This window comes from Nipponia nippon, unplaced genomic scaffold (genome assembly GCF_047370975.1).
Source record: "Nipponia nippon isolate SJK-2023a ecotype South Korea unplaced genomic scaffold, ASM4737097v1 scaffold_1, whole genome shotgun sequence".
Lineage (NCBI taxonomy): Eukaryota > Metazoa > Chordata > Aves > Pelecaniformes > Threskiornithidae > Nipponia > Nipponia nippon.
This window is the reverse complement of record NW_028262290.1, coordinates 38,691,876-38,707,464: the sequence shown is the minus strand read 5'-3', so window position 1 is coordinate 38,707,464 and position 15,589 is coordinate 38,691,876.

Here is a 15,589-nt window from a genome sequence, read left to right as displayed (position 1 = left end):
TTTCACTCACACTTGCACTGAAAACCTACTGAAGTGAAGTCATCACAGAAACGCAGACCAAGACCCATGATTTCCACCTCAAAATGTATAACTCTTCATCCTTCTCTCAGGGCACTGGTCTTCTCTCACAAACCAAACATGGGTCAAACACATCATGCTGTTATGAACTAGATGAACATCATATTAGCATATAGATATAGATTTCTTGCCCAGAAGACACCTGGAGTCATCTTTACCGCAGGACCTCAGCAAATGTGCAGAGGAGCAACACTAGAGAAACCCACCACCACTCTTCCATGACAGCTGACACTCCAGCAAGAAGCATGAGGCTTTAAATGGTAGAAATGAAAAGATATTTGATCTTAGGAAAAATCTGATTGGATCAACTTTATTGTATCAGGAGGTTTTAAAGAAAAAATTATCCAAACACTGACTTGCCATCACTGCCACCTGTGCTCCATGGCTTTGGCGTAGCCAGTCTTGTTTGGGGGCAGGGGTCTGACTACTGGGACTTTTGAACTCTTTCTCTCTCCTGTTTTCATGAGTATTCAAAAATACTCATGATGGGGAATTTAACCCATTAGTGCATGATAAGGTGAAATGGAAAACTGGAGATGTTCGATAGATACTTGAAGGTTACAGTGCATCTTCACTTTCTTACCCCACAGCTCCCTCCTCTATCATTGCCCATCACTTGTTCATCTACCCATTTCCTTCACCTGATTTTCACATGCTCTGGGCGCTGGCTTACCCCTCTGGCTTGAACGGGAGCAGCCGGCACCCGGCACTCAGAGTTTCTGATGAGATTAGCTTAAATGGAATTACTTCTCTGGCGATGAAACTGAGAGCAGATTTTTCAGCCCCTTCTCTCTCACACCCTCTTTTTCTCACCACTCATCCCCCTCCTGCTTTAGGGTGCTTTAATGTGGTAAGGTGCTATACACAGTTAGTCTAAGCTGCTGTTTTAGAATTGTCAGTGAGAGCTAGCTAACACATGTGCACTGTGCGTACATATTTTATTATTACCTTTCTAGCACAGTCAAGTCTGTCAAAGGAAGTATGGCTTTATTTTACAGCTTTCCATTATATTTAATGTTTTACACCTCAGGAATGTTTTATAAGTAGGGCATAAGTTGCGGGAGCAATTGAATTCGAATCAGATACGCAGTCTAACTCCAAGTCCCCTATTAACTTTTTCATCTCCCTGCAGAAGTTGTTTCTGTCCATATTTTTATTTCAGCTGGGCTGAGTGGGAGAAAGAACTCTAAGGGAGGTCTTAGCAGATGGTTGTCACAAACTGCATACGGCAATTGAGAATTAGTGTGCAAGCATATGCAACCTGGTACAGTATGAAACATTCCAGCATATGAACACTGAAGTAAATCAAGCTTGGACAGGATTTTTTTATTATTATTATTATGAAAATTAGAATTTAGTTTCTCTTTTCATCTGCACATATGGATCTTAGAGTTTCACAACATATGGGGCCAAACTCTGGACTTCAGCGTGACTCCTTGGAAATCTAGGTAGTTAAACTTAGTGCAAATTTGGTTCACTAAGTTTAATGTAAAAAATAAAACACGCACAAATACAAACACAGCCATTGTGTGTGTGTATATATATGTGTATATACGAGTATATATAAAACACCTAATTTTATCTTCACCATTCCCCCTGCTCCACACACTCTCTAAATAATCTGTGAAAGAAACCTAGTGAAGAAAAGAATGGAGAAGAAAGGTGGTTCCGAAAATTATAGCTTGGGTACATATGTTGTTGTGGGCTTTTTTTCCTTTAGAGAAGCAGCAGCTTTTCTGGAAAAACTGACTGGAACAGGAAAAATACCAAGTGGGGGAGCAAACACCCTTTTGTAGGTCATGCTTTAAACAAGCAGGAGGAAGGGTTTCAATAATCTGCCTTGAGATATGGCAATGTTCGAGCAGGTCTCTGCCTGAGCAGGGGTTCAGGTAGCATCTGTTCCCCTGTGCCCTGCCTTCCAGGCTGCAGGAGTGACCCTGATCCAGGCCGGTGTCACCCAGCTCCCCTTGCCTCCCTCCCTCCTGTCCTCTCTGCAGTCGGAGTGCGGAGAAAGGGAGCAGGGGAGGGATATCAGGAGTGGGTTTTCTGTGACGGAGGCTCCTGGAAAATATGCCTCAATGCTTTCTTAACCTTCCCACTTGCCCTTCTTGCTAAGTTATGGTGGAAAAATAGAACTGAAATGGAGAGAGGGGAAAGAATGCAAATACTGGCACACAAGGAAATACTGAATTACATATTGGCCGACCAAAACACAAATCAACTCAAAACTACAGGAGTCCACCAACATGCACATAAATCATTTATAACGATAATCCAAGGCTAGGTCCAAATCTCATTAAAGTATATGAATCCTTAATCTATTTTGGCAAAAAAGAGCCAATACACATTTTTTCTTTTTATCATAAATTACAGTTCTGTGGCACTGTGCAAATATTACCAAGCTGTAAGACAGCTGTGCTCCATTAAAATGTGTAATGGTCGCTGATTTCTTACAGCACATGGTCATCAGGCTGAATCTACAGCCAGTAATTAGGAAGATGAAATGTTTAATTGTGCCTTAATTTTGATAAAATTTATCTGTCACACATCCCGTAGTCAAGCAGTATGCTCACAAATCAATGTCATCAGGCCCGAGCAAGAACTGAAGCACCACACTCTTGTTCCTGACAGATTCATTTGAATATCAAACTGCTCCGGATGAGCCACCAGACTAGCAAAATGAGTAAAAACTTTCCCGATGAGCACGGCTCCTGTGGCATACGTCTCACCACCTAGGCTAAAAGGCACAGAGGTCAAAGCAAAAGGCAGGTAGTTGCCTTTTATCTCTTGCTCAGCAAGTTCCCTGGGCACAGTAGCGCACCTAAAAATTTTTAAAAAGCCTAAAAAACTTCTTATTGACTACTTAATCAAGCCTCAAGGGTTGGGAGGTCCTGGTGTCAGGCAGTGGTTTTCCTTCCTTATTTCCCCCCCTCTTATTTGTTCTCCTGCTGAAAAACCATGTGAGGCAAAGCCAGCGTCCATTGTGTAGGCAAGAGGCAATCACTCACTTCCCTGCTGGCAGTACAGCAGTGCACATTACAGCAGCCAGTCATGTGCAGATTATTACCACACATATGCATTATTATTTTTTTTCTTTTTTTTTTTTACACCGGAGTCCACATGGCGTGTCAAAATGGTAGCGTGCTGCCTGAATAGCGCCCAGTTCCATTTTTTAAAAATGCATGCTTTGCTTTTAATACATCCAAATATGGGACCCATTTTGTTCATGAATGATTTTTTTCTTTCTTTCTCTCTCTTTGAATCAGACTAACAGGAACGGTACCCAAGATAGACTGACTACTTTACCATGATGGTGGGCACACTGGCCTCTGCTCAAAAATGCTTCTTAATTGTTTTCAAAGAGCCATTGTTGATATTGCCCATCTGTCCTACTGGAAGACACAGTTGTAGTGTAATAGCACCCCAACTACAGGGACTGAACCCAGCAGTGCTGGATTGATGAACATAAGCCTTCCCCTGCTTGAGCAAAAAGACAGCGCCCTTAACTTCAGATGTTGTAGCTGACCCAGAAGCATTGATATGTGGTCCAGACAGACTCGGGGAAGAAAGGATAACATTGGTCTTCCTATGGGTCACAATGCAACAGAGGTTACATAGGGACCTTGGTGGCATGAGTAAGAGCAGTTATTATCACTTCCCTGATTTGGAGCAAAGCTACACCAAGCCTCAGGTGTCATATGGTTTTGGGGTTGAAGAGCTTACCACTGTATGTTCATTGGACCAAACCTGCTGGTGTCGGAAATCTGGTTTCCCTTTTGCACCTAGTGAAGGATGAGTCTGTGTGTGTCCCAGCAGAGAGCAAGAGCCCCATTTTTGTTCCCCTAAATTAGACCCCTGTACACACAGCCATGTATTCTGCAGATAGCTGTAAACAGAAGATTATTGAAAAAGTGGCAAAAAGGCAGCTTTGGTAGCATCTGCAATTCTGACAGCCAACTCAGAGAGACAAAAACTTAGGACTGTATTCAGTCTGCTGTTAAGACGGGAGATTGCGTATACTGGGTTGCTTACTAGTCTCATTTTCTTTACAGAACAGTCAGGTGTTCATCCTTGTTCTTTTAAATCTGAGAGCAGGTTTTGCTAACCCTCCCCATGAGGTCCTGTTAACCTACCTGCTGATAATACTGCTTTTGCAGTTTGCTGCTGTCCTACTCTAGACCCAGAAATCCTCTGGAAGCATTGATCAAAGGCCCCATCTGGGGTTGTCCCATGAAACCCTGTTCTCCCTCTGTCTGCTTAACCTTCACATGACTTTGATTCTAAAAAGTCTAAATAGATACGGGACCAGAAAGGTAAGATCTCTGCAACAGCAGTCATAATTAACTGCATGAATATGCTCCTGTTTTGTTTGTAATAACCTTGCTGTTGCATTTCTGCTGTGAATATAAAATGTGTATTTCTTATCTATGACCTCTCTGAGACTGGCTCAGTCTTGATCTGAAGCATGCCATCTGAAATGAGCTATTTTGCCTCCATTCTAGAGTTCTCTTATTCTTTTCCACAATCAGATGCAAGCTTTAGCAAATGTTGGAGGATCACAGGCCTGGACTCTATTTTCTTCAACAACATCTCACATAACGTTTTGACATAATTTTCCAATAAAATATTAGATAATCAGATTTACAATCTAAGAATTAGTTAAATTCTTTGAAAATCAGTTAGCTGCTGTGAACAGGTCAGTTGGGTTTTTTTCCCCTATTTAGAAGCATATATTTACAGATAGATACTAACTATCTTTCAGAGACAATTGTCAACTATCATCCAGCCCTTTGTATGTTCCAGATTACATTATCATAACATACTATAAACAGGACTACACACTAAAATGATCACAGAAGCTGGACCTAGGGCCGAATTGTTGCTTGCTCTCCACCAGCATAGCTCTAGCACCGTGCCATGGCCAGCACACCCTGACTATGGGCTTGACAGTTTTGATTTCACAGCACTAAAAGGCTTAAAACTCACCTCCTGGAGAGGGCTTTCCATGTCATATCTCCTGCTGTGAACAGCAGGAATTTATTTATTTATGTGTAATTTATGCTTTATTTTGAGTTTATTTCTTGCATGGTGTTGACATAGGAGAATCTGCTCACTTTCCTATCCTGGTTTTTGACAAGATGCTGTTTGTAACATAAAGAGAGTGTTGTAATGTAAAAAGAATTGCTTTGTTTTATGCTGAATTGCCACATTTAGGGTTTCTCTTCAGTCTGTGCATTAGGACTGCTTACATCAAATAGAAAGGTCCCCCTTTTTTTTAATCTACATAAATATTGAATCTTCAAAATCTTGTAAAAATTTCATGGGTGACAAAAAGGCATAAAACCACCTGATGATGTTATCTTCATCAAAAATCTTGCAATTCTGTCTGCAGAAACAACAATAACTGAGGTCACCAGCTAATTCTATGCTGGATAAAAACAGAAGTACAAAAATGATGGTTTTGTGCTTCTAACCTGTTAGGAAATTTTGACATAAACAACAAGAATGTACTAAAACACTTGTTTGATGTAAAAAACATTGAACAGATATGCACGATTTTTAACAACAGAGAAAATTATGAGCTCTACCATTCTGTCTTCTCTGATTTTATTATTACTGTTATGCATCATTTGGATACCCACCCTGTCCCCCATGACAGAGCACTCTTAACAAACATTAATTTGGAGTAAATGTGAGATCTTCAATTGTAATTGCTGGAAAGGAAGGCAGGAGATATTTCATCACGGCTTTCATTTCATCAGCCTCTTCTGAAATGTTCTTGCTCTCCTTCATTCCCTCTTACATTTCACAACAGTACTGGAGGATGTAGTAAAAAGATTTATCTTTTTTGAACCATTTTTCAGGTTTGTTCAGTTTGGTTCCAGTTCTTTGACGTTAATGAGATTACGGATTTTAACAGTGATTATGACAGTGTTAGCAGCCTGTAATCTGTCAAATCCCTCAGAAGTCTGTTTTAGCTAAGGTTTCTTATATAATTGCCTGGTTTACTTATTTACTTAGTTAATTATATGAATTTAGTGCCTTCTTGTAACAGCTCAAGAGATAAAGCTTGCAATCAAAATATTTTTGATTACCAACCTAAATTTCAGGATCTCTGAGATGGTAGTCAAACCTGCAGGTAACTATGCTGTTACCATTAGTGTTATCAGAAGGTGACAGTCCTTCTTTTTCTTTTTTGGGGTTGTTGGGTTTTTTCCCCAGACGATCCACAACAGGGGGCTTGGTGGGAGACATTTTCAACTCAGCATGTATAAAGTCTGTGGTAGCTTCTTCATGGAGTTTCTAGATTGATGTAAATGATTTGTAGCTGGAACCTCAATGCAATATATTCACACCCAAGTGGTAGTCTCACCACTTACACTAAATGCTTTATTGTCTGAGGAGTGACAAAGACTTTTTATTATTTATTTATATTAGAGAACCTACCTATACAGATAATGAAAAATGGGTGCCTGCCACAGACAGCTCACAGCGTGGCTTTCTGAAGAGACAAAACAGATGATGGAAAGAGACAAATAGTGTGGGTAAGTGAGGAAATGAAAAAATAAAAACGTTTTGCCATGTAAAAAATAGAATCCTCTCCCTCTGCTTAGTCATTGTCAACCAGCATTCTTCCGCGGACACTGTGTTAAAAACTAATTGTAAAGATGAAATTACAGGAGCATAGCATGGCAGATTTCTGCATTTAGACAGAAGCTTTTCCCCAAGCATAATGAGTGCTGATAAAAAGAGGGTAATGATGTTCTTAGTTGAAATCTCTGAATTTTTTGAGACAATATCAGCACTTTCAACCCAGTACTCTGTGATTATCCTTCCAAACCCCAAGGTGTGAATTCCCTCCGATAGCTTCCAATTAAAAACTAGGTGCTCCTGTAACCACAAATATGATCATCCTACAATTCAATTGAGGTCAAAGTTAATTCCTTTAACTACTCCTTCACACCATTCTAGTCCAGTTCCTGTTTGCAAAGGGAACAATTAATGTGAAATGCATCAAATAATAGCGATTTGAATACCTGATATTGCACGGGGCTGGCTTGGGTTAATTTGTGTCCATCAATCTTGCTTGCACATTATGGCTCTTCCCTCTGTCTTTTTCTCCCAACTTTATAACTGGCAGAATTTGAGAAGACTTCCATTCCCATAGGGAGCTTCTTTAAGGTCAATGAAGTGCCAGTGGATGCAGCAAGCTGCCTTAAATACTACCAAATGCAGAAGTGCTGCAGGATTATAAACTCTGTGATGTTAAAAATTAGTACTGTGTTTGTAAAGGCGGTAGCACAATGGTGCCGTCTCCTCATTGATTTTCAGATGTTACAAACATGCAAATTAATCACCAGTAATGTAACAATGTTATACAAACCTACATTTTACTTGGCAGCAACTGAACCAAAAAAAGTCATTAGAATTCACCAAACATGCTAAAGAAGTCTGACAAATTCTGCAAATGAACATATGAGAGGTCATAACTATCACAGCCAATATCATGATCTTACTCCAGAATAGTGCATTGTCCTGCTAAAACACCAATGGAAGGAAAAAAAATCTATGAATGTTTAAATCCTCACCTTTTGGGCATCTTTTTAACTAGTTTTTGTAATACCTCAGGAAATCAGTATCAACGGGTTAGTAGAATGAGAACTAAAATGTACAGGAATGACTGCAAGGTATAGAAAGTACACTTCAAAATTATTTGGAAGGAAAAGAATGTGCTGCTTGCGTAACACTTAAATTAGTCATTTTACAATAGCTTTTTAGTATGTTTTCCCTACTCACATTCTTTGGTCGTTGCTTTATATATAAGAGTACTGGTATTAAGATAACATCTAAAGGAAACTAGTTATAATTAATATTTTTTTTGTCTATGAATTTTTTACTCATCTAATCAGAGAGAAAGAATAATGCAATGTAATTAGAAGTCCATGGAGCCCCCAAAGAGGGAAAAGACATTTCAAATAAACTGCAATTAAGCAAACAACTTTTGCTGTGTGCAATATCAGCATACAACATTTCATGTGCTGAACAAATCCAGAAAACATCAGCTGTTTTGAGGAAAACCCTTAGAAAAGAAGGGTGAAGTCTGTTGAATATATTTTCAACATAAACTGTTCATCCATTTCTATTTAGGATTTATTTCTTAGCACCCTGGTTTAGAAGGCTACAAGCCAAAGCTTGGTTGTAGTCCAACAACATCCCACATCCCCCGGGCAGATGATTTTACATTATAATAAATTAATATATTTTAAAACAAAAGACACACATGAACCCACAAAAACCTCTGCCAAACAAGACGCCCTTACTCCTAGAGCAGCATTTGGAGCCTGGGACAGAAAAGTACAGGGAACACTATTTTTAAGGAACATGCTTAAATTCAGGATTTTCTGGATTATCAGGACCTGGCACAGCCCCAAATATCTGAAAGCTGCTTCCTCAGAAAAATGGGCTCCACAGTACTGACAGCAGGAACAAAGACTCATCTCCAGCCTGCGTAACGCAGTGTCCATCTGGACTGCGGCCACGGCGGCGAGTGACGGGGGTGAACGGAGGAGTGGGCCCAGCCTACAGGTCCCCACTTCAGTGAGCCGGTGGTAGTGCACCTCGACAGAAAAGGCTGTGCTCGGGCCAGCCAATCTGCCTCTCTGCAGTTGTATGGTCTACATACCATAACGCCACAAGCTGCCATGCCGTCGCTTGCACTGCTCTTCCACAGCAGCGCGTGCCTGAGCCCTGCCATGCCTCCGCTCTGCAGTTTTACCCTGACCGCAGAGGGGGAGCAGTGCGTTTGTCCTAGAAAAGGACAAAAAAACCTCAGACCTGTTGGACCGTTTGTTACCAGCTGTAAGGACTGAAAATAAGGAGGTAAATGCAAACCTCATGGAAGCAGCTCCGTGGTTTCAATAAAAGGACTTTCAATTTATGCTGTATCTTAAGACAGGTTCAGCATCTAAATTCTTAAACTGCCAGGTGAATGTGACATTTCCCAATCCAACGGTGCATTGGGGACTTGCATGTATCTGCATACAATCACAGTGTTGCTTTCAGGGAGCGCTGTTAGACTCATCGTACGTGCAATAATTGGCTTTTGTTTGAGCTGCTTGGACCAGAAAAAAAAAACTTCTCCTGCGCTGACCCTGGGCTCCAGCCATATTGAAGAATGAAGGGTTGTTGGCCTGCGGTGCCAACATACTCCACCTTCACGGGGAGGCCGTGCCCCTCACGCTCCAGCAATGCCAGACGGCGTTCGGATGAGGCGGGCTGGGTCTGGCAGGTGGCGGCACAGGAGGTAGTAAGTGAGAGCAGCACAGCATAACTAGCTGTAGCGTAGCAGTAGAATAATATCCTCGCGTCCTCAAAACTGTAGGAGTGTTTTTGACTTTGACTGCTTCCAATACCTAACAAATACGAGATCATGGCTTCTGGCATAAAAAGGGCAAATTCGTAGCCATGCCAGTAAGACTGCCAGTGGTGGGAGGAGGTGTCACCCACCCTGTCCCAACAGGTAGTCCATTGACTTCAAACCAGCATCAACTCCTCCTCTGTATGCTGCCCCAAAGCACTTTATGTTTACCCAGTCTATACCCATGGAAGCCAGCAGGTCCCACAAAAGGATCCTTCATGTGATAAATCCCCCTTTCTTTTGAACTGGGAAGAGCAGTGTGGTATGCAACATCCTAGGTTGGCTTTGTTTGCTGTTTTAACTCTTTGCAGTAAAATACTCTTTGTTTGCAAAATGTGCTTCTTCTAAGGAACACAGATCTGGGGAAGTGAATGAGCAAAAATTAAAATGTGAGAGCAGAGGCAGACGAGCTTACAAGCCCTGGGCCCAAACACAGTTAGACAACTTCACTATGCAATAAAAGTCTATGAATAATTTATTTCACTAGCTGAAATGAAGAATGGTTTTTGAAAAGCTGGGTTTTGTACCAAAAATAGAAATACTCTGGACTGAAGAATGTCACGGTGCAACATTTTAACAAAATCATCCTCCAAAATGTGTACAAACCCCCATTTTCCAATGATAAGTATTTCAGCACCTAACACTTTTTTGCCAGAAAATCCTTGTAACTGCTAGTTGGTTTAAAGGAGACCAAGTTTGAAACAGGGGTTTGCACTCTGGAGGATCTATCTATCCCATCAGTAACCGTGGCTGTGACTTACAGGTGAGAGTGCCATAAGGTAGGATTAAGCAAATGGCTCTAAACTTCAGTGACACATATTGTTCTGTTGGATTCATGCCTGAAAACAAAGGAGAGGGAAAGTGTGTGTGCGAGTGTGTGTGTAAAAAATGTTACAAATTCATATCATCATGCTGATATTTGCATTCTGTCTGGGAGACCAATAGAAAACAGGGATTACTTGAATTCACTGCAGTTACAGGGAGAATGTAGTCATGAACTGTGTTTTATGAGTACTCCAGACCAATTAGGCCTTTCACTTGTCTAAGCATTTGGCCAACACCGTTGTGAGATGCTGAGGTACAAGCAACATGGTCAACAATGTGCAGGTGCAGTAATAGCACAAAGAATGAGACATCCTATTTACATCAGGTAACAGGGAAGGGCATCAGCCGATGAGGATTTTGGGACACTTCTATGTACTCTAGCTGAAACAAAAGAGGGATCTGAAAGGTCTTTCATTCTGTAATTTGGCCTCTAGAGCAAAGAGACAAAATGACAATGATTGAAAAGCTCATTTCTGGTTGTTCTTGGTGCAAAAAATTCTCCCGGCAACAGAGTCTTGTCCAGGCACAAGAGCCATAAGTATGTCAATGGATGATCAGCTGGGATTTGCCAGAAAACCAATACATGGCCCAGAGAAACTTGGTCCAGAAAAATTTTGTTTTGTCCTAAAAAATGCTTGCAAAACAGAGACTGGCTGCTGTTTTCATGGTTATGCTGCTGGTTGGTTCCTTTTCCACTTGCAAACCTACATTGGTATCAGCTGTATCGATAGCTGTATGTATATATATATATCTCTGTATCCAAAGCCTTTGAGTTCAGGTTAGGAGCCGCATGATTCTCTCCTCTCACAGTTAGTACTGAAACATTCACCAGGAAAGCTTGAGGAATTGTTTTGCACTCTGAGGAAGCAATAAAGAGAGGAGAAGAACGGTAAAGTATATGACAGATAAAACCAATGAGACGCAGCCGTTTTGGAGAACAAGCCAACTGTGAACAGACCAGAAAAAAAAGGTTAAAGCCTGCAGAAGTTAGAAAGCTAGTGTGCAGCTCTGGTTTCTACATTTCTTGCATTTTACGCTTCTCCCTTCTGAATTCTTCTGCTGGTAAGTGTCATACATTATTATCAACTTCTGTGTTACCATGGAGAAAAAGAGACACGGGGAGAGAACGAATGCAAAAAGACAATGGTAGAGAACAATTTATTTCAGAAACAAAAATCAGTGCTTTTAGACACAACATCTGCCTTTGAAGGTACAATGGAATCACTCAAAAAAAGGTCTTTACTTTTAATGGAAAGTTGGCACTGAAGAATATTTTGAAGTAATAATGAAGTAATGAAGACAGGGACTTCTGAAGAAATTCCTTGCAGCTATGGAGTTATGTAATTGTGGTTTTGATCAAACTACACTTCTGTTCTGTGGAAAGATGCTAAAAAGGCATATAATGGTTCTCTGGGCTGTTTGTATTTAAGAATTTTCAACTGAATTTCTTCAGTTCCTAAGTAAGAAGACACTGGGCATTTGTTGTTATTTTTAAATGCAATTTCTGCAAATGTAACCTCAGATCTGGGAAAATCAAGTGATATTCTTTCTGGTTTGAGTATCACCACAAACATCAAAAGGCCTGAAAGATATATTCTGTTCTTCATTTTCCTCTGTGCAGTGCCACAAAATTCAGATAATCCACAATGCAAGATGCAAGCAAAAATCCAGTTTGCACTGATACCTGTGCTAATACTGCAGTGAGTATGAAAAGGAAGAGGAATTAAAATGCACTCTTCTTTTTGCTAAAATACCTATGATTGTGATTCAAAGTAGGCAAAGATTTGATGAACAAGAAGGTTCTTGATCTACAATGAAATCAAGCTTTATGGTGCAGTGAGATTACCAGGTCAGAATCATAGAATCACAGAATGCTTTGGGACGGAAGGGACCTTTAAAGGTCATCTAGTCCACCCCCCCTGCAATGGACAGGGACATCTACAACTAGATCAGGTTGCTCAGAGCCCCATCCAGCCTGGCCTTGAATGTTTCCAGGGATGGGACATCTACCACCTCTCTGGGCAACCCATTCCAGTGTTTCACCACCCTCATAGTGAAAAATTTCTTAGTTATATCTAGCCTGAATCTACCCTCTTTTAGTTTAAAACCATTACCCCTTGTCCTATCGCTATTAGCCCTGCTAAAAAGTCTGTCCCCATCTTCCTTATAAGCCCAGTTTAAGTATTGAAAGGCCGCAATAAGGTCTCCCTGGAGCCTTCTCTTCTCCAGGCTGAACACCACCAGCTCTCTCAGCCTGTCCTCACAGGTGCTCCAGAGGTGCTCCAGCTCTCTGATCATCTTCGTGGCTCTCCTCTGGACTCACTCCAACAGGTCCATGTCTTTCCTCTGCTGAGGACCCCAGAGCTGGACGCAGTACTCCAGGTGGGGTCTCACCAGAGCAGAGTAGAGGGGCAGAATCACCTCCCTTGACCTGCTGGCCATGCTGCTTTTGATGCAGCCCAGGATACAGTTGGCTTTCTGGGCTGTGAGAGCACATGTCCAGCTTTTCATCTATCAGTTACCCCCAGGTCCTTCTCCGCAGGGCTGCTCTCAATCCCTTCATCCCCCAGCCTGTATTGATACCAAGGATTGCCCTGACCCAGGTGCAGGACCTTGCACTTGTCCTTGTTGAACCTCATGAGGTTCACACAGGCCCATTTCTCCAGCGTGTCCAGGTCTCTCTGGACAGCATCCTGTCCCTCAGGCGTGTCAACTGCACCACTCTGCTTGGTGTTATCTGCAAACTTGCTGAGGGTGCACTCAATTCCTCTATGTCATTGATGAAGATATTGAACAACACTGGTCCCAGTACAGACCCCTGAGGGACACCACTTGTCATGACCTCCATCTGGACATCGAGCCATTGACCACTACCCTCTGGATGTGTCCATCCAGCCAGTTCCTTATCCACCGAACAGTCCACCCATTGAATCCATATCCTTCCAATTTAGAGAGAAGGATATTGTGGGGGATCGTGTCAAAGGCCTTACAGAAGTCCAGAGAGATGACATCCGTAGCTTTTCCCTTGTCCACTGATGTAGTTACTCCATCATAGAAGGCCACAAGGCTGGTCAGGCAGGACTTGCCCTTGGTGATGCTGGCTGTCTCAAATCACCTCCCTGTCCTCCATGTGCCTTAGCATACCTTCTAGAAGGATCTGTTCCATGATCTTCCCAGGCATAGAGGTGAGGCTGACAGGTCGGTAGTTCCCAGGGTCCCCCTTTTTACCCTTTTTAAAAATGGCTGCAATATTTCCCTTTTTCCAGTCCCCAGGGACTTCACCTGACTGCCATGACTTTTCAAATATCATGGAGAGTGTCTTAGCAACTACATCAGTCAATTCCCTCAGGACTCTGGGATGCATCTCATTGGGACTCATAGACTTATATACGTTCAGGTTCCTCAGGTGGTCGCAAACCTGATCTTCTCTTACAGTGGGAGGACCTCTGCCCCCCTGATCCCCGTCAAGTGGCCCATTGACTTGGGAGGTGTAAGGAGAGAGGTTGTCAGTGAAGACTGAGTCAAAGAAGTTGTTGAGTACCTCAGCCTTCTCCTCATCTGTTGTTACCAGCGAAGTTTCTTTACTTCCCATGGGAATCACATCTTCTTTTGTCAGCATATTTACAAATCATAGAAGCATAGAATCATTTAGGTTGGAAAAGACCCTTAAGATCATCAAGTCCAACCGTAAACCTAAAACATTGCCAAGTCCATCACTAAACAATGTCCATAAGCACCACATCTACACATCTTTTAAATACCTCCAGGGATGGAGACTCAACCACTTCCCGGGCAGCCTCTTCCAGTGCTTGACAACACTTTTGGTGAAGAAATTTTTCCTAATATCCAACCTAAACTTCCCCTGGTGCAGCTTGAGGCCATTTCCTCTCACCCTATCGCTTCTTACTAGGGAGAAGAGACCGACCCCCACCTCACTACAACCTCCTTTCAGGTAGTTGTAGAGAGTGATAAGGTCTCCCCTCAGCCTCCTCTTCTCCAAGCTAAACAACCCCAGTTCCCTCAGCTGCTCCTGATAAGACTTGTTCTCTAGATTCTTCACCAGCTTCGTTGCCCTTCTTTAGACACGCTCCAGCACCTCAATGTCCTTCTTGTGGTGAGGGGCCCAAACTGAACACAGTATTCTAGCTGCTGCCTCACCAGTGCTGAGTACAAAGGGACAATCACTTCCCTAGTCCAGCTGGCCACACTATTTCTGATGCAAATGCTAGCAAATACTTGTATTTGCCACAAATTCTTCACCAATAGCTTTTTCTATTTAAAATATTGCATTTGGTATAACAACTATTTTATTGGGAAATAAGTACTGTAGAACATTTTACTAAGGTTGGGCTCGATGAGTGTACATTGGTTATCATGCCATACACTGGAGCTGATAGATCTGGTCTGATATTTGTTGAAGCACTACATTCATCGGGCGATGAAGCCCTGCAATAAAGAGAAACTAATGGAAGCAATTACAAAAGAACACCTGTCGGTGGAAGACTGCAACCTCTACGTTGACCATAGCCAGAAATTGCTCCCAATTGTTATTCACAACAATGGAAGGCCTCTGGACTGTGAATGCAAGCAATGATGGACTGCAATAAAATTTGCAAATGAGTTTTCACATTGTCCAATAAAATTCTATGACTTTGTCAATCTGTGTTGACACAGTCCAACGCATGGCTAAACAATAAAATGATGTAAGAAAGGTGCTAAACGCTATTGTTGGTGAAAAGTATCTTTGCACTTCTGAAGGACCTGGGTCCAAATTTTCCATTGGTCAGAAATGAGCCTGAGTCTTTTGGTTTTATCCTAATCTCTGGTGGAAGTTTAGCCTTATTAGGCAGGTTAGGTCAACTAGTGTTCTCCATTTCACGTCCAGGACTGTAATAACAAAGTTATTTGTAAGTCAGCCACGGCAGCAAAGTTGTAAGGAAAATGTCTTTCTGAGCTGAATGGCATTAGCCAGCAGATGACACAGAACTGTGCATTTTACTAGCAATATATTTTACTTGTTACCTGTAGACAGAAACTGTCCACAAAAGGAGCAACTTTTGACTTTAAGAACTAGAGGGACTGTTAGAAAGAGATATTCAGGTAAAAGCGTATGCTTCTCTTCCAGTTGTCAGCTGGACAATAAATATTTGACACACAGTTTAATTCCTCAGCTTTCCCTGTGAAAACAAGGAAGTGGAGGGGCAGAGACGCAGCAACAGTGTTAGAAAGGGAGGAAGAGTTGTGGGGAGAGAAGAAAAAAAGATGCTA